The sequence below is a fragment of the Acomys minous genome, assembly GCF_964271855.1.
Source record: "Acomys minous genome assembly, chromosome: 3".
Taxonomy (NCBI): Eukaryota; Metazoa; Chordata; class Mammalia; order Rodentia; family Muridae; genus Acomys; species Acomys minous.
The window spans coordinates 147,498,285-147,522,332 of record NC_140485.1 but is presented as its reverse complement, the minus strand read 5'-3'; the positions used below and the strand labels follow the sequence as shown (position 1 = coordinate 147,522,332).

Genomic DNA, 24,048 nt, shown 5'->3' with positions numbered 1-24,048 from the left:
GAATAGTGAAAACTTTAGATGTGATAAATGGGACTCTAGTGTTTGTGGCTAATGTTATTTCATCAATGAATTTAACTCAGTTGGCTTATATAAATTAAATATACATAAATTTAAATATAGCAATTATACTCAGTGAAATTATATTTTTCCTTTGTATGTGTGGGCATGTTTGTTTATTCCAATGCACACACATAGTGGTTACAGGACATCCAGTGGGATCAGTCCTCTCCTACAATGTTGAGACAGGGTAAAGATCAAGTTGTTTGTCTTGGTGGCAGGCACTTTTGTTTGTTGACACATCTCACCAGTTCACTCAGTCAAATGATTTAAGTACCAAATTTTGACACTAGAGAAATCTCTCAGAAGCTTGACAGATTACTCAGCAGTTAAGTGTGCTTGCTCTTCTTCCAGAGGACCTGAGGTTAGTAGCTAGCAACTATGCTGACCTTCTTCATATTGCCTATAAGTCCAGCTCCAAAGAAACTTACACACACATCTGTCCTCTTTACTCAACCATATGCACATGTGCTTACACACCAGACACCAATAATCACAGCAATTAAGATGGGGAAAGTATCTTCCTCAGATATAGAAAGTAATTGTTTTACAAACAAAAGAGAAAATTAAGTGTGTTATACTTCAGAAATACAATTTGGAATTCAAAGTAACACATTATTGCAATCTACCATGTTTGTGGGGTTTGTGTGTGTGTGTGTGTGTGTGTGTGTGTGTGTGTGTGTGTGTCTGAGAAATGAATTGATCTTTCTAAACTCATGACCAAATTATGTTTATTTAAATCAATACATACTCAGTGAAGACTCACCAAAATCAGCACAAATTTCAACTTACATAGCATTTAATACTTTATTGAAACAAAAGATAATTTTGTAGATAAAGTTATCAGGAAATCAAATCCAATTAGCTCTTTGTATTGCTGACTCAGTTTCTCCCAACATTCTGTCCTTGTTCCTTCTCATTGTCTCCTCAGAGAACCTTCAGCTGCAACACGCAGGGACCTGAGGTCACATGATCCTTCAGTGTTCACTCATTATGTCCTGTATTGTGTGTGTTCTGATAAATCTTCATTCCCAAAAGCAAATGCTGGACCAAATTTAATCTATGGGCCATAATTTTCATTTCCATGGCTATTATCCTACTTGCACCACACCAAGACCATTTCCACACTTACAGAATATATTAATTTTTGCCTAAAACACTATTGCAAATCTAGAAGATGTAAGCCTGTGGTCTCATTGTTGGTAAAGGCACTTCCCAACAAGCCTGGTCATCGAGTTTGATTCACACATGTACGTGGTGGCTGGAGAACTCATAATTCTCAGATATGCAATGGCACACATGTGTCCACATATACCCACACCTACAAATTTTCATCCCTTGTATCATCTGAAACAGTTATCATTTGAGTCTCAAGGCCATTGGGTGCTTTCACTGTAATGTGGTTAGGAATCTTCCCTTGGTCTTCATTACCATCTCGGTTTTGAAAAAAAACTGTAGTATATATATATATATAGGCTATGCTGCTTATGTTTGACCTAAATAAAGCAGTGCTTGGAGCATCTCAGCTGTTGTATATAAACTAGAAAAGATGAATCCTGCTCCAAAAGGATTGTGGTGTTCAGGACAGCATTTCAGGTGAAGAATTTTTGGTATTTTGGAAAATAATGAAAATTCAGGATCACAGGCTTCCAGAGGCTTATGCCCAAGCAGCCTTCACAGAAGTATTCAGAGACCTTGGAAATGTTTATGTATGCTAAGCGGATCAATAATGTAATAATGTGGCTCTTTTGTAGCTTTATAGGGGAGGCTGGCCCTTTTGCTGAGGAAAACAGAAACTGGAAAAATATGTTTTCTTGGCAGTATCTGCTGGAGAGACTGTCAAAATGATGACAGAGTCAGCTCATTACCTGGCCCTTCCTGAAGTCTGTGTCCTCAGAGCTAGTTAATCGTCTACTTCTTCTCATCCATTGTTCTATCCCTTTTCCACATTACTTCTTTTATCTACTAACATTATATACTCTCATCTCCTTTCTCTTTTTCTAATTTCTTCATCAATATGTGCAAAATGAACTCTAGATGTCTTAGAGTAACCAACTACAATCATGAATATATATTGCTTCTTTCCATTCCTTCCATGTTGCAGACCTGAACATCCTCAAGTGCCCAAGTGTAGTGATTGGTTTTTGTCCACTTGACACAACAAAGGTATATCCAGGAAGAAGAAACTTTAGTTAGGAAATCACCTCCATCAAATTGGCCTATGGGCAAGTTTGCTCTTCATTAATGAGTGATGTAGGAGGGCTCAGCCCACTCTGTGCAGTGCCACCCTGGACAAGTGGTCGTAAGCTGTAGTTCACTGTATATGCTTCAGTTTCTGCATCCAGGGCTCTCCGTTCAGTTCCTGCCCTGATTTCATTCAGTGACTAAAACTCTAAGTTGATGGTCTGCATTTTGTGATCTTCTGGTGACACTTACAGGTGTGGTAGTGGTGATGAGGGAAGCTGAATGCTCCTTGTATAGTCAGCCCAGCCTCATTCTTTCCATACCTGATATTCTCTCAGTGCTGACTCTTTCCTTTCAGTCATTGCCACCCTCTGACTCATTTATGTTGGTTTTTGTGTGGCAGGTGCCAGGAGTTGGTTTGAATCCTGAATAGGTTCCCTTTTCTTTCACCATTTGTTTCTCTTAAACATAGCCCTGACACCAACTTTATGATTGTTTTGGTCACTTCTCTCAGAAAAAAATGAAAGATTTTCCAATTAAATGAATGTGAAGGTGGCATAGAATGACCACATCTTTGAGACACAGAAGCTTTGCTGGAACTAACTCTAACCCCCCTGTGGTGAGTGATGTTTGGACATCACAGATATCAAGTTGTTTAAGGAACTCAGTGATTGATGACACCAGAGCATAAGGAGGAGGTGTTATCCAATGCTCATCACCAAACACTCAATCAGATTGATAAATACCTTCTCTTGGATATATGCAGTTAAATTAAAGATGGAGAGAGATGTCTGAGATCCCAGCAGAGTCAGTACATGCAGGAAAAAGGAAAGGAGAGAGGAGAAGAAAACCTAAAGCTTTTCCTGTGCTTTTAGACTGTGGTAAAAGAAAATAGTAAAGTCCTGAAACATTTCAAGTATGTATTCATCTAGTATTTTCCTAATCATATATCTTAGATATAAGACATTTTAAAATTTATTTTATTTTATTTTGCCCAAGTTGATTAAAAATGCCCAATTCATCTGACAACATTTACTTTTAAATTAAATAAAGGGGCTAGGCAGGGAGGGAGGGGAAGGCAGGGGAGGAAAGAATAGATGATGAAAGAGAAGTGGAGTGGATGGGAAGAGAAAGGAGAGCAGAGGAGAGGAAAGGAAAGAAGCAGAGATGAGCAGACAGAAGATGAGGGGAGGGGTCTACAGGGGAAAGGAGGAGAGTGGAGGGGAGGAGGGTGGAGGGGAGGGATGAGAAGAGAAGAAAAGAGAAGGGAAATGAAGGGAAGAGAAGAATAAACTGTCCCTGGGCAGAGATTTCTTCACGGATAATGGTTCAGGTATAACCACATCTTGCCAACCTGGAAGAGCCAAGTTTGATCCCTGGAACTTAGTGTAAGGAGAAACTGACTACCACAAGCAGTCTTTTGATGTCTATGTGTTTACTGTGACGTCTCTCTCACACAAACAGACAAAAATGTGTAAATGTAAATTTATTTATACCTGAATACATAGGGATGGAGAGATGTCTAAGTGGTTAAAAGTGCTTGCTGCTTTCACAGAAGACTCATGTTTCTGGTTTTCCAGAACCTGTGGTTGGTGGCTTTCAAGTACTTGTGACTACAGCTGCAGGGATCCAGTGCCCTCTGCTGGCATCTGTAGGTACTTTCACACATGTGTCCATACACAGAAAGAAAAATAGACACACATAAATTAAAAGACAGTAAAGATTAATATTTAATTAATTATTTTATAAAAGACAACCTTTTCATGAACTGTGTATTATTACATCTTCATAAACAATACAACAGTCTCTTTACAGCCTATCTAAAATACTCCATTAGTCCCCGTGTTTATTTTATGTCAGTATAATGCTGTTTTACTTACTAGAGTTTGCAGTCTGTTTAAATGTAAGTTAGACCAGTTTCATTGTTTTTTATTTATGCTTAAAATTACTATGTATATTCAAAACATTTTCAGAGTTAGAGGAAAGAAAAATATTGGGAGTGTGATAAAAATAATATTATATTCTTTATGTTTTTAAATTTTAAAAATATATCTTAAGTGAAAATAAATCAAAATAAAAAGAATGAACAGCATCAAAAATTATGGGATGACATTGAATGAAAAAATATATATACATATTCATTTTCTAGAAAGAGGAAAAGGTAAACATAAGGAGCACATAGTTAATAAAATACTATCTAAACATCCAGGTTCTGGAAACTCAAAGATTCTCAATTAAATTCAATGGAAAACACCTGTCTAGAGAGATCCAAGATGGCTGTGAGCACTGTGGACCGTGTTTGAAAGCTCCAGTGAACAATTCAGGGAATTGCACAGATTTCTGAGCCAGGAACACCAAGGTCCCCACACCACGGCAGCAGAAGTGCTCCACGGTTCGGAAGGACCAGGGTGCGGAGGACCTGCTTGCCCCTGCACATGGGGGGAGTGTGGACTTTCTCGGACCAGAGCAGCAGCGGCAGAGACAGCAGTGCCACCAGCGGCACCAGCGGCACCAGCGGTGGTGGCTGAGGTTTGCAGCTCAGAGCCTTCCAGTGGAGGCGATTGGTGTGGTGGATGGTGGGAGTTGCTGCGGAGAGGGGACTCTGGACAGGATTTGGGTCGCGTGGTGCCTTGAAACCCAAACTGGACTCAGCAGACAGTTCAGCCCCAGAGTCCTGGGTTTGCTCAGTGAGCTGTGCTGTGGAGAAGCTGGCTCAGCTCAGCAAGCAATTCTGCCTGAGGCACAGCTCCCCTGCTGTGACACAGACTGGGCTGAGTGCTCACTTCCACCCTAGGCTCCAGCTCAGTGCAGCAGCAGTTTTCCTGCTGTGACACAGGCTGGGAGGAGCACTCACTTCCACCCTAGAAAAAAAAAAGAAGCAGAAACACCCAAAAGGAGTAGACCTCTGGAAATAATCAAACTCAGGGGTGAAATTAACAAATTAGAAACTAAGAAAACGGTCCAAAGAATCAACAAAACCAAGAGCTGGTTCTTTGAGAAAGTCAACAAGATAGACAGACCATTAGCCAAACTAACTACAAGGCAGAGAGACAGTATTGAAATCAACAAAATCAGAAATGAAAAGGGAGACATAACAACAGGCACTGAAGAAATACAAAGAATCATAAGATCCTACTTTGAAGGCATATATGCCACAAAATTTGAAAATCTAAGGGAAATGGACGATTTTCTTGATCAATTTCACTTGCCAAAGTTGAGTGAAGAACACATAAACAAGCTAAATAATCCCATTTCCCCTACAGAAATTGAAGTAATCATTGATAGTCTCCCAAACAAAAAAAAGCCCAGGGCCAGATGGTTTCAGTGCAGAATTCTACCAGACCTTCAAGGGCGAGCTAATACCGATACTCTTCAAGCTACTCCAAAAGATAGAATGGGATGGAACACTACCAAATTCATTCTATGAGGCCATAGTCTCATTGATACCTAAACCTAACAAAGACTCAACAAAGAAAGAGAATTTCAGACCAATTTCCCTGATGAACATCGATGCAAAAATACTAAATAAAATACTTGCAAAACGAATACAAGAACACATCAAAGATATCCTAACCCTAACCCTAACCCTAACCCTAACCCTAACCCTAACCCTAACCCTAACCCTACCAAAAGCAATCTACAGATTCAATGCAATCCCTATCAAAATACCTACACAATTTTTTAAAGACATTGAAAGTTCAATTCTGAACTTCATATGGAAAAACAAAAAACCCAGAATAGCTAAAACAATCTTGTACAATAAAAGGCGCTCCGGAGGAGTCTCCATACCTGATCTCAAACTGTACTATAAAGCAATAGTAATTAAAACAGCATGGTACTGGCACAGCAACATGCTGGTTGATCAGTGGAATCAAATCGAAGACCCAGATATGAATCCACACACATATGGTCACTTGATTTTCGACAAAGAAGCCAAATCCCTTCCATGGAAAAGGGATAGCATCTTCAACAAATGGTGCTGGTCTAACTGGATGTCTATATGTAAAAAAATGCAACTGGACCCATATTTGTCACCTTGTACAAACTCAAATCCAAGTGGATTAAAGACCTCAACATAAAACCACAGACACTAGGTCACTTAGAAGAAAAAGTGGGGAAGAGTCTGGCTAAGATTAAAAATTCAAGCAACACCATATGCTGGCGAGGATGTGGGGAGAGAGGAACACTCCTTCATTGCTGGTGGGAATGCAAACTAGTACAACCACTTTGGAAATATATCTGGTGCTATCTCAGAAAAATGGGAATAGGGCTTCCTCAAGACCCAGCTATTCCACTCCTTGGAATATACCCAGAAGATGCTCCAGCACACAACAAGAAAATTTGCTCAACCATGTTCATAGCAGCTTTATTCCTAATAGCCAGAACATGGAAACAGCCTAAGTGTCCCTCAATAGAAGAATGGATAAAGAACTGTGGTACATATACACTATGGAATACTATTCAGCTATTAAAAACAAGGAATTCTGGAAATTTGTGGATAAATGGATTGAGCTAGAAATGATCATAATGAGTGTGTTAACCCAGAAGCAGAAAGACTCAAATGGTATATACTCACTTATATCTGCATATTATCCCAAGGGGCATGTCCCACGAAAGCCTTCACTTACGAGGAAACTGAGACAGAGGGGAGGACATTCTAGTGGGACTCTAGATGAGAGAATCATGGGCGAATGGCAAAGTAGAAGGAGCATATACAGGGGGAGGTAATCCCCCTCAGGAACAGTCATAGGGGAAGGGAATAAGGGGAAAATGGGAGGGAGGGAAGAATGGGAGGATACAAGGGATGGGATAACCATTGAGATGTTACAAGAATAAATTAATAAAGGAGAAAAACAAAAACAAAAAACCCCACTTGTCTAAAAGTTCGGCTACCCAAAAGCAAACAAACAAAACCTCACTTGAAGAGAAGGATGAGGGTCTGAGTTACATAAAATCAAATTGTATTAGACTCACACTATTTTCATAATAAGAATCTAACAATGAGGAGATAATTGGATAATATAACCAAAGTTCCAGCAAGAAGTAACAGCAAAAATTTCCCTTCCCTCCTCCACTCTAAATATACAGTTCCTAGAAATTTTCCAAAGTAAAAGAAAATGTGAGCACTCTTTGGAAACAAAAAAATGTTAATTTAAACTGAAAATGGGTTTGCATTAAATTCAATAAATTTATACAACTATAGGAAAAATACAATAGTTTTTATCAATATATACAAACACCAAATGACAAACTAATAGAACGGATTTTCAAAACAACCAAAAATCACTAGCATGAATATCTTCCTACTCCTCAGTAACCTTCATTTAAAAAATTAAGAGAAAGGAGTCACAACAGTTGGATTAAGATAAAATCACTATTTGTCAGAAAAAGACTTTATGAGTAAAATATAATCTGAATATTTGGTAGCCAATGAATATACTTTATAGAAATAGAAAACAAAGGAAAGTAAGATAGAAATATATATAGTAATAAAATGTTAAGTCAAAAGTATAAAATGTGGCAAATGAAGTACACATACAGTAAGGGAGATTGTTTAGCAAAGGAATATGCCTCAGTTTCCTGTCTGTTTACTGGATAATGTTGACTGACAAAGGCAGATAAAGCCTTAGATCAGAATGGGGTTCAACTCAGGTTTACCCTCATCATTCCTGGTTTCTTAGAAGACACATGTTTACCATTTTCCTGAGGCAGATACAATATCATTATTATTACAGCCATTGAAGTAGAAACAAAAAAGACCAATAAAATGTATCCGAGATGCACATGTTTCAGCTGCAGGCCATAATCTGGAGTCTCTCAGGACTTCTCTGTCTCATATATAAGTTACATATTTGGCAGCTGGGCCTCCCCAAGCAAAGATATTTTTGTTTGGGTCTGCATCACTGTGGGAGGAAGATGTATAGCTTGCATGCAGTAATAAGCTCCACTCTGCTGATTTTGAGCGTGAAATCTGTGCCTGACCCACTGCCACATAACCATTCTGCGACCCCAGAAAATCGATTGGAAACTTTGTAGATGAGGAGCTGTGGAGACTGGCCTGGCTTCTGCAGGTACCAATGCAAGTAAGTGTTTCCATTACTATGCAGGAGGCTCTGACTAGATCTGCAAGAGATAGAGGCTTGATCTCCAAGGCTGACAGACAGAAAGACTGGAGTTTGCGTCATCACAACATCACCACTGGAGGCTGAAATAATGACAGAGAAGTACAAAATTATGGATATACTTCATCAACTATATTTGTGGGTTTTTTGACAGTCGTTTCAAACATGTTTACTTCTACATACAATTCTTTATGCACTAAAATTACCCTTTATCAAAATGACTGAAATTAAAGACTTAAGGGCCTTCTAGGAAAAACTCAGAACATCACAGTCAATCCATGTCAGAGCCTTCATTATAGCACAGGTTCCCTCCCACCTGGAATCCCCTTCTCACAGATGAAGACATCACAGTCCCAATCCTGTAATATAAGTCCCATCTTCTCATAAATAACAAAACACATGTGAACATCAGGGGATGGGGGAGAAAGGACTCATTCTATCTATGCATCCTTTCTCACTTCCCTCTGTCCTCACCAGGAATCCTGAACAACATCAGCATCAACAGTAGAACAGGCAACTTCATTTTGAGGAGGCTTCTGAGGAAACTAACCAGTCGCTGAAAATTGACAACTGAGATTTTATCTTAATCTAGCAAGGGTGGGTCCTCCCTAGGGAGCAATATGCAAAGGTCCTTGTTACTGCTACAGTATAGATAAAGGGAAGATTGATTCATGCATCTCATGATTGCCAAACTCACAGAAAATATGTTCTGTGACAGTAGTAAAACAAAATATGGTGCTTGATGGGAAAAGAACATGCTGAAAACCTTCAATATGTACAAGAACAGGCAGTTTTATTGTACTGTATTTTTTATACTGAGTACTTTGATCCACTAGGATGAAGTGAAGGATTGAAACAATTTATGCAATAATTTTCTTCAAGTTGAAACTATATTTTACTCTGCTTTTGATTGTACAGTAGTAAAACAATGTGGGTTGATTGTCTATCCTGTAGCTTATTGAATTTGTCTCATGGAAGCAGGAAAATAAATAAACATATTAGTATGGCATAGCTTAAGTGTTTACCATAAAAATGAAAATAATGGATATTAGAGTAATTATCTTAGAAAATATGATTTGTGGAAGCTTTGTAAGTGATGGATGGGTCTCTAGTGTTGGTGGGTAATGATATTTCACAGATGAATTTTACTTATTTGGTATATGAATTAAATATGTTTGAATTTTCATACAACAATTATACTCAGTGAAATGACATGTTTACTTTTTATTTTATTAAGTGACTGAGTGTATGTATGTGTGGGAATATTTATTCTAGTGAACACTCATGGAGGTTGGAGGACCACTGTTTGGAGTCAGTCCTCCCCTACAATGTAGATACAGGGTAAAGTTCAAATTGTTGTCTTAGTTGCAGGCATTTTTATTGTTGACACATCTCACCAGTTCACTCAGTGAAATGATTTTGGTACCAAATTTTGACACTAGAAAAATATCTCAGGGGCTTGACAGATCAATCAGCAGTTACGAGTACTTGCTGTTCTTCAAGAGGACCTGAGGTTAGTAACCAGAATCCATGCTGAGCTGCTCCATATTGCCTATCACTCCAGACCCAGACAGACATGCATGGTGTATACTCACTTATGCGTGGATATAGCCCAACATAGATGTCCTCTGAGAGATTCCACCTAGCAGGACAACTACTGATACACAAAGCTGGACTGTTGGTTAAGAGCTGCAAGTTATATGGACGAGATGGAGTCTTTAAGTGTGAAGGGGTTCGGAAGTTCCTCAAGAATACTGTCAACACTCAAGGATAGGTACCCAGTGGGACCTGAAAAAACTGATGTACCAACCAAGGATATTGCAAGCACAGAACTTTAACTCTCTGTTCCTAAGTAGCCAATGGACACCTCATTTTTCACATGGAGAAAGAGAAGGGAGAGCAGGGAACTGCCTGTAATGTGAACTCTGGTGCCTATTATTTGATCACTGCCATGGGTGGAGAGGCCCTTTGGGAACACATAGAGAGGGGATGCAGGCTACATTTGAGGGTGTGGAGGAAAATCCAACCAGTCAGAGGTCTAGGGGAAGGGAATAGGGCAGAAGAAGAGCGAGAGAGGGTAGGTGGAACAAGAAGATAAGAATGAGGGGATTATAATCAAGATGTAATGTAAATAAACTATAATAAAAACATATGCCAAGCATGGTGGTGCATGCCTTTAATCCCAGCATTCTGGAGGCAAAGGCTGGTGGATCGCTCTGAGTTTGATGCAAGAGTGGTTTACTAAGAGAGTCCAGGACAGCCAAGGCTAACACACACACACACACACACACACACACACAAACACACACACATCCAATTGTTAATAGAATCCATCCACAACGTCTATTTTATTGGCATAAATTATCTTATGTTCCCAAGCAATAAAATCACTTTAAATTAAAAATAAATAATAAAATGGACGTCAGACATTCCCACACAAGAAGCCTGCACCAGGCAACCACTGGGCCTCCTGAGAGACACTGAACCACAGTCTGTCTCTGATGCTAAGAATAAACATCTCACTGCAGTGCTTCTACCATACTATTTCTGGAGGACCCCAGAGCCCAGACCCACCTGTAGTTTTCCAGGACCCTCTGGACTATTTCCCTAAATTTGTCTGTCCACACTATTAACATCTGTTACAATAAATACTTTGGTCTACAGTTATTTATCTCTGTGTCCTATAAAACTATGATACCACATCCAAACTCTAAAACTTTATGCCTCTAGGAAGATTCATTTCTAATTAATGCCATATACACACATGTGATTATGTTTCTATACAGAATCTAATAAACACAAATGAGGGAAACCATATGGGTATAGTTGGTTTTAAATTTAATGTTTACTTTAATTAATATAAGTGTTAGTAATGGTACCCAGTTTTTGATGAACACTATGCTTCCATTTCCTTGTTATTAAAAAATCTATCTATCTATTTATTTATTTATTTATTTCGTTATGAAGAAATTCTAAACATGATATTTCCAGGAGAATGGATATAGCTGGAAAGGATTATATTGTATAAGGTGATCTTAGAGTTGTGAAGTTAATTTGGAGTAGTTCTTGAATCCAGAGAATTAGGGAAGGACCATTGGGCTGAGGAAGGAAAAGAAAGATCCTAGAGAGAACAAGTGATGTGAAAGGGGAAAAAGAATGATGTGTAGGGAGGGTAAGTGTGCAGATAGATGTGAAGGTAAGGCTGAGCAGGGAGTTGGGAAAAATTAACATTAAGGGTGTTGTTAAAAGCCATAAAATAGCATATCATATTATATAATCCACATATTTTCTTATGAATATTAAAGAGTTTATGTGGTGTTTCCCTACATAGAGCATTATGCACATCCCAAAAGCTGTACCTTGTAAAATAAAAAGCCTTCTTCCAAGTTGGTGATACCTTCTCTCAAGATGTTGATCACAGATACATGGGAGATCCCTAAAACAATATTGGTGATTGTCATTCTTCTTAGTTGCTGTACTGGTTGATTGAAAAATATAACATAATGCCAAATGTTTGAATACTTGGTTCTCAGTTGGTGTTGTTGTGAGTTTTGGAGGTGTTACCTTGCTGCAAGAAGTATGTGGGCGCATATAGGAGCAAACTGAGATGTTAAAGCTACTCATAACATTTTGTCTTTTACTTTGCACTTGTAGTTTAAGATGTGAGCTCTGCCAGGCAGTGGTGGTGCACGCCTTTAATCCCAGCACTTGGGGGGCAGAGGCAGATGGATCTTTGTGAAGTCGAGGCTAGCCTGGTCTACAAAGTGAATGGAGGACAGTCAAGGCTACACAGAGAAATCCTGTCTCAGAAAAAAAAGATGTGAGCTGTCGGCTCTGCTCTAGACACCATGTCTTCTCTCCGCTATTCAGGGCTGTAAACCTCTGGAACCATTAGTCCAAATATACCTTTTATTCTAGTCATAATTTTTATCACAACTATTATATGCAAACTATCACAGTTCACCACCATAATTTTCTTTTTTTAAAACTCATAATCACTTTTATTTTTGCTTCTTCAGGTTACATATGGCCCTTTTGATACTGTGCTAAGTGACAAAGTTACATTACCATCAGTTTCACCACCATAATTTTCACAGCAGAATAGTCCTTTTACATTAAAGGACATACAAGTGACTAGACAACCTATTTGATTTTATAATGTGACCGATTTTTCTTTTGTTAAAATCACTTTTTATTACTTCAAACATTAGGACTTTTAATTTTTTTATTGATTATCCATTTTTATACAAACATCCATATTAGTAAATATATAAAATAACCTATATATAGAAAGAAGAACCATGATACAATCAGGAATTATATCAATGTTACATTCCTAGTGTTATGGCTATTTGTATTTGACAGCCTTGAAGAAAGCATCTTTTCTATCTTGGTGCATCTAAAATTCTGAATGTAAATCAAACTCTATCACATCTTGTCATTATCAACTTGAAACATCTATCTATATTGAAAAATGTCTTAACCCCTAAACAGCTAAGCTTCATTGTAAAACTGAACTACCTGTTTTTCAACTCCATCAGAGACTTGAGAAGGAATAAACTTGATTACCTGAGTATTTCAGGAGTCTAGGTTAGTAGCTTTCCAAATGAGAAGATAGCAAAGATAGTTTGTTACCTGTTTAAAAGTATTTATTTAGAGGACATTCTCCACAGTTGCGTGGCGAGTGGGGACCGACTCTGACATGAACTCTGGTGCACCATATTTGACCACTTCTCCTTGCTGGGGAAGCCTGGTGGCACTCAGAGAAAGGATAAGCAGGACACCAGGTTGAGACTTGATAGGCTGTGACCAGATCATGGGGGAGGAGATCCCCTTCTGTCACAGACCTAGGGGAGGGGAATAGTTTGAAACATGGAGAGGGAGGGAGGAATGGAGGATACAAGTGACAGGATAACACTTGAGATGTAATTTAAATAAATTAATAAAAATAATAAAGATCAGACAAGATCGGGTGTGTTCAGGGTGGTATGGCCGTAGACAATGGCAAAGTAGAAGGATCCAGAGGGTCCTAGAAGCCTACAAGTAGAACATTATGATGGGCAGATTTGGGCACAGGGGTCTTGCTCAAACTAAGGCACCAGCCAAGGACAATACAGGCGGTAAACCATAAACCCCTACCCAGAGAGCTAGACAATGGACAGAACATTCTCCACAGTAGAGTGGAGAGTGAGATATTACTTTCTCATATACTCTGGTGCCTCACCTTTGACCATGTCCCCTGGAGGGGGAGACCTGGTGGCACTCAGAGGAAGGACAGCAGGTTACCAAGAAGAGACTTGATACCCTATGAACATACACAGGGGAAGGTAATCCCCCTCAGGAACATTCATAGGGGAGGGGAATAAGGGGAAAATGGGAGGGAGGGAAGAATGGGAGGATACAAGGGATGGGATAACCATTGAGATGTAACAAGAATAAATTAATAAAGGAAAAAAAAGAAAAAAATGAAACTGTAGAGCATAAAAAAATAATAAAGAAAGGTAAGCAGAAGATGCTGAGTTGTACTTGAATTTCAGATAAGTAACAAATGAAAACTGTATAAATATGCCTGGAGTATTTCTCAGAGTACTTACACTATTTTAAAATAATAGTGGTTCATCTTAAAGTCAAGCTTAGATGTCCTGTTTTTATTTGCTGAATGTGCCCAAAATATCTTAATTTAAATTTATCCCAGTGTAAAGGCTTTCTTTTTAAAATTTTTAAAATTAATTTATTCATATTACTTCTCAATTGTTAGCCATTCCCTTGTATCTTTCTATTCCTCCCTCCCTCCCACTTCCCCCTTCTCCCTTCCCCTATGTCTGCGATTGAGGGAGACCTGTATGCTCTTAGAGTATTGAGTCTCTTCTTGGTAACTTGCTATCCTTCCTCTGAGTGCCAACAGGCCTCCTCATCCAAGGGACATGGTCAGAAAAGGGGCACTAGAGTCTGTGTGAAAGTCAGATCTCCCTCTCTACTCAATGATGGAGAATATCCTGTTCATCGGCTACGTCTGGGTAGAGGTTCGAAATTTACTGTCTATATTCTCCTTTGCTGGTGCCTTAGTTTGAGGAGGACCCCAGGACCCAGATCTGCCTGTCATAAAGTTCTTCTTGTAGGTTTCCAGGACCCTGTGGATCCTTCTATTTCCCCATTCTTCCATGCTACTCTCTCCTAAAGTCTCAATAGGATGTCCTCTCCTCTGACTCACTTTCCTGGTAAATAAAGTTTTTCATGGGACCTATCCCTAGGACTAGTGTCTCGATATAAGTGAGTATATACCGTTTGTCTCTTTTTTGCTTCTGGGTGAACTCACTCAATATAATTTCTAGTTCAATCTATTTGTCTACAGATTTTGGGAATTCCTTGTTTTTAATAGCTGAGTAGTATTCCATAGTGTAAATGTCCCACAGTTTCTTAGTCCATTCTTCTACTGAGGGACACTTAGGCTGTTTCCATGATCTGGCTATTATGAATAAAGCAGCTATGAACATGGTTGAGCATATGTCCCTCTTGGGTGGTAGGGAATTTTCTGGGTATATCCCAAGGAGTGGGATAGCTGGGTCTTGACGAAGCTGTATTCCCATTTTTCTGAGAAAGCGCCAGATAGCTTTCCAAAGTGGTTGTACTAGTTTGCATTCCCACCAGCAATGAAGAATGGACTGTTAGCCTCCTTCTACAGAAGCAAATGACTCTCCATGATCATTGATGAAAATCCTGTGGCATATGAGAAACAGTTTCAGTGAGTGACTCATGAGGAGGAGAAGCTGGCTTAGCCAGGCCTCTCACTTCTGCTTCCACCATGGTTTATGTTATGAGTTATATCACTGTGGGTTGTGCACTATAATAGCTATGACAGTAATAGGTTGCAATATCATCAGGTTCCAGACTGCTGATGGTGAGAGAAAAATCTGTCCCAGACCCAGTGCCACTGAACCTCGATGGGACCCCATCTGCCAAGTTCTTTGCAGCATAGATCAGGAGCTTAGGAGCTTTTCCTGCTTTCTGCTGATACCATGCTAAATAACTACCAATGTCCTGACTTGCCCGGCATTTCATGGTGACTGTGTCTCCCAGAGATGCAGACAGGGAGGATGGAGACTGGGTCATCTGGATATCACATCTGGCACCTAGGCGTGGAGACATAATAAATACACAAATAGAATGATTAGAGAGGACTTTCCCCAAATCCAGTCAGCACCAAGCACAGTGTAAAAGGGAATATCCCCATTTTAGTTCTTCTTTACCTGGAAGCCAGAGTAACAGGAGCCCAAAGAACTGAGCAGGAGCCCTCATGTCTATGCTGAGTCCAGAATGTAATGACAACTGCACAGAGTGTGACCGGTATATTAATAAGTCCCCAAGGCTTTGAAGTGAGTGCATGCAAATCACTGGGAACCAGTAGGGCTAGGCACAGCTGCAAGGCTTGCTTATCTCAGCAATAAGCACAAGGCCATAGTACCCAGATGCTGGAGGTCAGAACATATGTATATCTATACAAAATGCAATTTTTTTTTAGAATTTTAAAATTATATGTGATATTTCTAATGTAGTTGAATTCTAGTTAGGATAGTATACTTCAAAGATATATTCGGAGTATATAGAATATGTCTACTGTGAAGGATTACACAACAGAGAAGGGACTATTAAATCTTTATTCACTCAAATATTTTTTCAAACAAACAACAATTTTAATTTTTATTGAATTTAAATTGAATTTACTGCAAATCTCCAAAATGTTAGCTTTCTTGAGCAGCTGTACTGGAGTGTCAATTTTCTCTGCATCTTTCTTCTCTTTTGTGACTCCAACTTACAGAAGCTCTTTCTCGTTTGCTGTTTTAATTTATAGCCAGGTGTTCAGGTTGAGTGTGGAAGCTGCATATTTAGTATGAGGGCAGCCTGAGAACAAGCTGCTGTTATATCCTAATAGGTCCGATTCCCTTGTAGCTTTAATATTCTTTCTTTGTTCTGTAAATTTAGTGTCTTGATTATTATATAGCAGGAGAATTTCCTTTTCTGGTACAATATATTAGGTGTTCCGTAAGCTCCTTGTATGTTTGTAGGAATCTCTTTCTTTAGATTATAGAAATTTCTGTCTGTGATATTGTTTAAAATAATTTCTTGATCTTATAATCTCCTTTTATTCTTTTTATTTGAAAAGCTGATATTTTATAATATGTTTATACATGTTGGGCATGGCTGTAAATGGCTGACGAACATTTACTCCCACTTCAGAATAAATGTGTGGTTTGGTAACACTAGAACAACAAATCTATATGAGAAATGAAAGTTAAACATTTCCACACAATTTTTACAATCTGACATTTCACTGTGTAGGTCAAAAGACAGTTTTTAAACTACAAGTTATTCAGCATCAACAAGAAACTACAACTTTAAATTTTTATTATTGTTTACTTCTTTTTTAACATATATATTTATATTATTACAGATATATGAAACAAACTATTTATACCAAAGAGAACCACAAAACAATCAGGAATTATATTCATGTTACTTTCATAGTATTTAGGCTGTTTGTATTTGGTAACCTTGTAGAAAATATTTTCTCATCTAATATTCTGAGTCTAAAATTCTGAATGTAACTCAGTATCCATCATATCTCATCATTATCAACTTAAAACATCTATCTACCCCAGAGTTTTTTTTATCTATTTTAATTTTTATATACATGTTTATATTACTACACATATATACAATAGATTATGCAATAGATTACACAATCAGGAATTATGTAAGTGTTGCATTCTTAGTGTTTTAGCTATTTGTATGTGACAGCCTTGAGGAAACATCTTCCCTATCTTGGTGCATCTAAATTTCTGAATGTAAATCCATTTCAATAACATATTGTCATTATCAATTTAAAATACCTATATAGACCTAAAACATCTTCACCTATAAACAATTAAGCTTCATTGTAAAACTAAACTATCTAGTCTTCAACTCCATCAGAATAAACTTGATTAGCTAAGTATGCTGCGAGTTCAGGTTAGTTGCTTTCTAAACTGAGAGGATGACAGATACAGTTTTTTTTTTTTACCTGAATAGTCACCCAAAATTCTCTATAATGTTAGAGCATTTTCTTCAGCCTTCTGGCTCAATATATTTGACAGGTATATCTGTAAGGCAGAAACTATTCAGGATTAGTTTTCCCTGTCTTGGCAGAGTTTGGCAGTTGACTCTGCCTGCATCCATGCTTGCCCTTTTTTAGGCAGAATTCTGTCAAAGGTAGAAATGAGGATATTTTTCTCAGTGGCTTGTTTGCCACATTGAAGCCTTCTCCATAAGAGGCTCTTTGATGTTCATCATCCCCTTTGAATTAGGCTGTGTGTTGCCAGGAGGTAAGTTGTCTCATTGTCGGTGAATTTTTAAAATAATAAAAACATTTTGAATGTCATATTCTGCTTGTCTCTGAAGTTCTGAAGACCTTATCTAACTATCCTACTTTATCTTTCTATTGAATCATGTTTATCTGCTGCACCTAACACATATTTTTTTGTGATCAAACTAGACTAGCAATTGACATTACTGTGATTTGATCAACTAATAAATAACTTGTATAGTTTGTTTATCCTAAACAGTTTAAAATAGCTATTTCAAAGCATTAGAAGTACACCTTATTATAATAACTGAGTTATATAAGTACAATTTTTGATCTTAGCCAATCTGGTGGGAGTAAGATGGAATCTCAGAGTTGTTTTGATTAGCATTTCCCTGATGATTAAGGAGGTTGAGCGTTTCTTTAAGTGTTTCTCAGCCATTTGATATTCCTCTGTTGAGAATTCTGTTTAGTTCCAAGCTCCATTTCTCAATTGGGTTATTTGGTTTGGTGGTGTTTCATTTCTTGAGTTCTTTATATATATTGGATATTAGACCTTTGTCAGATGTAGGGTTGGTGAAGATCTTTTCCCAGTCTGTAGGCTGTCGTTTTATTCTCTTGACAGTGTCTCCTGCCTTACAGAAGCTTCTCAGCCTCATGAGGTCCCATTTATTAATTGTTGACCTTAAGGCCTGGGCTGTTGGTGTTCTGTTCCGGAAGTTGTCTCCTGTGCCAATATGTTCCAGGCTCTTCCCCACTTTTTCTTCTAAGTGACTTAGTGTCTCTGGTTTTATGTTGAGGTCTTTAATCCACTTGGATTTGAGTTTTGTACAAGGTGACAAATATGGGTCCAGTTGCATTTTTTTACACATAGACATTCAGTTTGTCCAGCAGCATTTGTTGAAGATGCTATCCTTTTTCCATCAAATGGATTTGGCTTCTTTGTCGAAATCAAGTGACCATATGTGTGTGGATTCATATCTGGGTCTTCGATTCGATGCCACTGATCCACCAGCCTGTTGCTGTGCCAGTACCATGCTATTTTAATTACTATTGCTTTATAGTACAGTTTGAGATCAGGTATGGAGACTCCTCCGGAGCACCTTATATTTCACAAGATTTTTTTAGCTATTCTGGATTTTTGTTTTTCCATATAAAGTTCAGAATTGAACTTTCAATGTCTTTAAAAAATTTTGTAGGTATTTTGATAGGGATTGCATTGAATCTGTAGATGGCTTTTGGTAGGATGGACATTTTTACTATGTTAATTCTCCCGATCCACGAGCAAGGAAGATCATTACATCTTCTCATGTTATTTTCAATCTCTTTCTTTAGAGTTTTGAAATTTTTTTCAAACAAGTCCTTCACTTGCTTAGTTAGAGTAACTCTTAAGTATTTTATATTGCTTGTGGCTAATGTGAAGGGTGTACTTTTCCTAATTTTTTCCTCTGCAAGCTTGTCATTTGTGTATAGTAAGACTACAGACTTTTTTGAGTTAATTTTGCATCCAGCCAATTTGCTGAAGGTGTTTATCAGCTGTAGGAGTTCTCTGGTGGAATTTTGAAGGTCACTTATGTAGACTATCATACCATCTGCAAATAGGGATAATTTGACTTCCTCCTTTCCCATTTGAATACCCTTGATCTCCTTTTGTTGTCTTATTGCTCTGGCTAGAACTTCGAGTACTATATTGAAGAGATATGGAGAGAGTGGGCAGCCTTGCCTTGTTCCTGATTTTAGAGGAATTTCCTTGAGTATCTCACCATTTACTTTGATTTTGGCTATTGGCTTCATATATATAGCCTTTATTATGTTGAGGAAAGTGTCTTGTATTCCCGATCTCTCTAAAACTTTAAACATGAATGGGTGTTGGATTTTATCAAATGCTTTCTCTGCGTCTAAAGAGATGATCATGTGGTTTTTTATTTTCAGTTTGTTTATATGGCGGATTACATTGATGGATGTCCATATATTAAACCATCCCTGCATGCCTGGAATGAAGCCTACTTGGTCATGATGAATGATGTCTTTGATGTGTTCTTGTATTCGTTTTGCAAGTATTTTATTTAGTATTTTTGCATCGATGTTCATAAGAGAAATTGGTCTGAAATTCTCTTTTTTGGTGAGTCTTTGTGAGGATTAGGTATCAATGAGACTATGGCCTCATAGAATGAATTTGGTAAAGCTTCATCCCTTTCTGTCTTTTGGAGTAGCTTGAAGAGTTTCAGTATTAGCTTGCCCTTGAAGGTCTGGTAGAATTCTGCACTGAAACCATCTGGCCTTGGGCTTTTTATGGTTGGGAGACTATCAATGATTGCTTCAATTTCTGGAGGGGAAATGGGACTATTTAGCTTGTTTATCTGTTCTTCACTCAACTTTGGCAAGTGAAATTGATCAAGAAAATCGTCCATTTCCCTTAGATTTTCAAATTTTGTGGCATATATGCCTTCAAAGTAGGATCTTATGATTCTTTGTATTTCTTCAGTGTCTGTTGTTATGTCTCTCTTTTCATTTCTGATTTTGTTGATTTCAATACTGTCTCTCTGCCTTTTAGTTTGGCTAATGGTCTGTCTATCTTGTTGATTTTCTCAAAGAACCAGCTCTTGGTTTTGTTGATTCTTTGGAGTGTTTTCTTTGTTTCTAATTTGTTAATTTCACCCCTGAGTTTGATTATTTCCAGACGTCTCCTCCTTTTGCATGTTTCTCCTTCTTTTTTTCTAGGGCTTCCAGTTGTGTCGTTAAGGTGCTTATGCGCAGTGCTTCCAATTTCTTTTTAAAGGCACTTAGTGCTATGAATTTTCCTCTTAGCACTGCTTTCAATGTATCCCACAAATTTGGGTATGTTGTTCCTTCATTTTCATTGAATTTCAGAAACTCCTTGATTTCTTTCTTTATTTCTTCCCTGACCCAGGTGTCATTTAGCAGAGAGTTGTTTAGTTTCCACATATGTGTAGGCTTTTTGTTATTTCTGTTGTTGTTGAATTGCAGCCTAAGCCCATGATGATCTGATAGGATACAAGGTATTATTTCAATCCTCTTGTATCTGTTGAGGCTTTCTTTGTGAACTACGATGTGATCAATTTTGGAGAAGGTTCCATAGGGTGCAGAGAAGAAGGTATATTCTTTCTTGTTTGGGTGAAAGGTTCTATAGATATCTGTTAGATCCATTTGACCCATGGCATTGGTTAATGATGTTATTTCTTGGCTTAGTTTCTGTTTCAATGACTTGTCCTTCAGTGAGAGTGGGGTATTGAAGTCTCCCACTATTATTGTGTGGGGATCGATGTGTGGTTTAAGCCTTTTTAGTAGATCTTTTACAAATGTGGGTGCCCTTGTGTTGAGAGCATAGATGTTCAGAATTGTGATGTCATCTTGGTTGACTTTACCTTTGATGAGTATGAAGTGTCCATCCTTATCCCTTTTGATTAATCTAGGTTGAAAGTCTATTTTGTTCGATATTAAAATGGCTACGCCTGCTTGCTTCTTGTGACCATTTGCTTGGAATATTATTTTCCAACCTTTTATCCTGAGGTAATGCCTATCATTATGGATGAGATGTGTTTCTTTAATGCAGAAGAATGTTGGATCCTGTTTATGCACCCATTCAGCTAGTCTGTGTCTTTTTATTGGAAAATTGAGACCATTGATGTTGAGAGATATTAATGACCAGTTAATATTAAGAGTCTTAATTTTTATGTTGGTTCCAGTTGAGCATTTGTGTAGTTGTGTTTTTGCCATGGTATAGTTATCTATTTCCTGAGTGGTTTTGGTTGTAACTTGACCCTTTGGGTTGGAGTTTTTCTTCTAGTACCTTCTGTAAAGCTGGATTTGTGGATAGGTACTGTTTGAATTTGGTTTTGTCATGGAATATTTTGTCTTCTCCATCAATGGTTATTGATAGTTTTGCTGGGTAAAGTAGTCTGGCCTGGCATCTATGGTCTCTTAGGTTTTCCAGGATCTCTGTCCAGGCCCTTCTGGCTTTGATGGTCTCTGCTGAGATTTGGGTGTAATTCTGATAGGTTTGCCATTAAATGTTAATTGGCCCTTTTCCCTTGCAGCTTTTAATATTTTTTCTTTGTTCTGTATGTTTTGTGTTTTGATTATTATGTGACAGGCAGTTTTTCTTTTTTGGTCAATTCTATTTGGTGTTCTGTAGGCCTCTTGTATGTTTATAGGCATCTCTTTCTTTACATTAGGGAAATTTTCTTCTATGATTTTGTTGAGAAGAGTTTCTGGGCCTTGGAGTCTGATATCTTCTCTTTCTTCAATGCCTATTATCCTCAGATTTCTTCTTTTCATGGTGTCCTTAATTTCTTGGATGTTTTGTGTCAGGAGTTTTCCAGATTTGGCATTTTCTTTAATGGTTGCTTCAAGAGCTGTGATTGTATCTTCTAGACTTGAGATTCGTTCTTCCATCTCTTGGATTCTGTTAGAAAAGCTCAGCACTGTGTCATTCGCCTTCTTCTGTGAGGCCTCACGTTCTCGTTTTTCTTCTGCCTGTGTGTTTATCATTGAATCCATTTTCATCTTCATATCTTGAACAGATTTTTTGATTTCTTTCATCTGTTTTTTTGTATATACCTGAGCTTCTTCCATTGTTGCTTTATAGGTCTTCAGATCTTTAACCGTTTTATTTATTTCTTTCATCTGGTTGTTTACATTTTCCTGAAAAATTTCAAGTTCCACTCTATGTGCTTCTTTTATGTCTCGCACCTGTTTGGCTGTGTCTTCCTGCATCTGATTTCTAATTTGATTTGTTTCCTCCATTATCATCCTCATTACCAAGGATTTGAGGTAATTTTCTTGTGTTTCCATTGTATTTGAGTTCTCTGGGTTGTTTTCTTTGGGATAGCTGCAAACTGGAGACGCTATGTAGTTTTTGGTTTTTTTGCATATGCTTTTACGCTGTCCTTTAGACATCTTATCCTCTCTGTTTTTTTTTTTTTTTTTTTTTTTTTTTGGTTAACTTCCAGAGTTGGGTGGAGGGAGTCTGATGATAGATTCACTTGTTTTTTCACAATTTCCATAGGCTGGAAGCCCTGATACTTCACTAGTGTGGATGGCAGGAGGTTAGCCCTGTCGTTTTGGGCTCTTACAGCCAGTGATTCTCAGCTCCCCTTTGCTGTGGGCCCTGCAATCGTTCTGGGTCTTTGAATGAGCATTGGATCAGGCCAAGGTATCCACAGCCTTTTGGGTTCCCTGCCAAGTCCAGCCAGGAATACTGGGCCCGAACCACGCATCGAGCTCAGCTAGATTCTCAGGGCCTGAACCATCTGCCACAGCAGGAGAACTGCAACTGTGCTGAGGATGCGCCTAGGGTGGAACTGAGTGCTCCGCCCAGCTTGCATCACAGCAGGAAAACTGCGGCTGCGCTGAGCTGGTGCCTAGGGTGGACGTGAGCACTTGGCTCAGCCTGTGTCACAGCAGGGGAGCTGTGGCTGTGCTATGGTAGTGCCTCGGGCAGAATTGCTTGCTGAGCTGAGCCAGTGTCTCCATGGCACAGCTCGCTGAGCAAACCTAGAACTCTGGGGCTCAACTGTCTGCTGAGTCCACTTTGGGTCTCAAGGCACCACGCGATCCAAATCCTGTCTAGACTCCCCTTTCCCACATCAACTCCCACCCTCCACCACATCAGTCCCATCCACTGGAAGACTCTGAGCTGCAAACCTCAGCCACTGCCATTTGTGCCGCTTGTGCCGCTGGTGCAGCTGCTGACACTGCTGTCTCTGCCGCTGCTGCTCTGATCCGAGAAAGTCCGCTCTCCTCCCATGTGCAGGGGCAAGCAAGTCCTCTGCACCCTGGTCCCTCCGAACCGTGGAGCACTTCTGCTGCTGTGGTGTGTGGACCTTGGTGTTCCTGGCTCAGAAATCTGTGCAATTCCCTGAATTGTTCACTGGAGCTTCCAAACATGGTCCACACTGCTCACTGCCATCTTGGATCTCCTCCCTAGCATGTATTTTTTTTTGTGATCAAACTAGAATAGCAATTGACATGGCTGTGACTCGGTCAACTAACAAATACCTTGGATAATTTGTTTCTCCTAAACAGCTTAAAATAGCAGTTTCAAAGCATTAGAACTACAACTTATTACTTTAACTGAGTTATATAAGTACAACTTTTATTTTTAAACACGAGTCACTGGTTTTTAATTTTTAGACATTTAAAAATAATGAAAAAGCTTCTTAACAATGCCATACATAGTATAATATAGATTTGTTCCCATTAGAGAGCATTTGTTTAATATAAAATCTGTAATGTCAACACACTGAAATCTATATGTAGTTAAGCAGGTTATTTAGGAAGGTATTTTCATATAGCCATTTATCACAAAATAAAATCCTTTGAGGC

At 38.5% G+C, this 24,048-nt stretch overlaps 1 gene segment (V, D, J or C); it reads right to left on the bottom strand.

The window, feature by feature from the left end:
* Positions 1 to 24,048, bottom strand: part of LOC311594272 (immunoglobulin kappa variable 2-29-like) — a 225,245-nt gene that overhangs the window by 138,170 nt on the left and 63,027 nt on the right.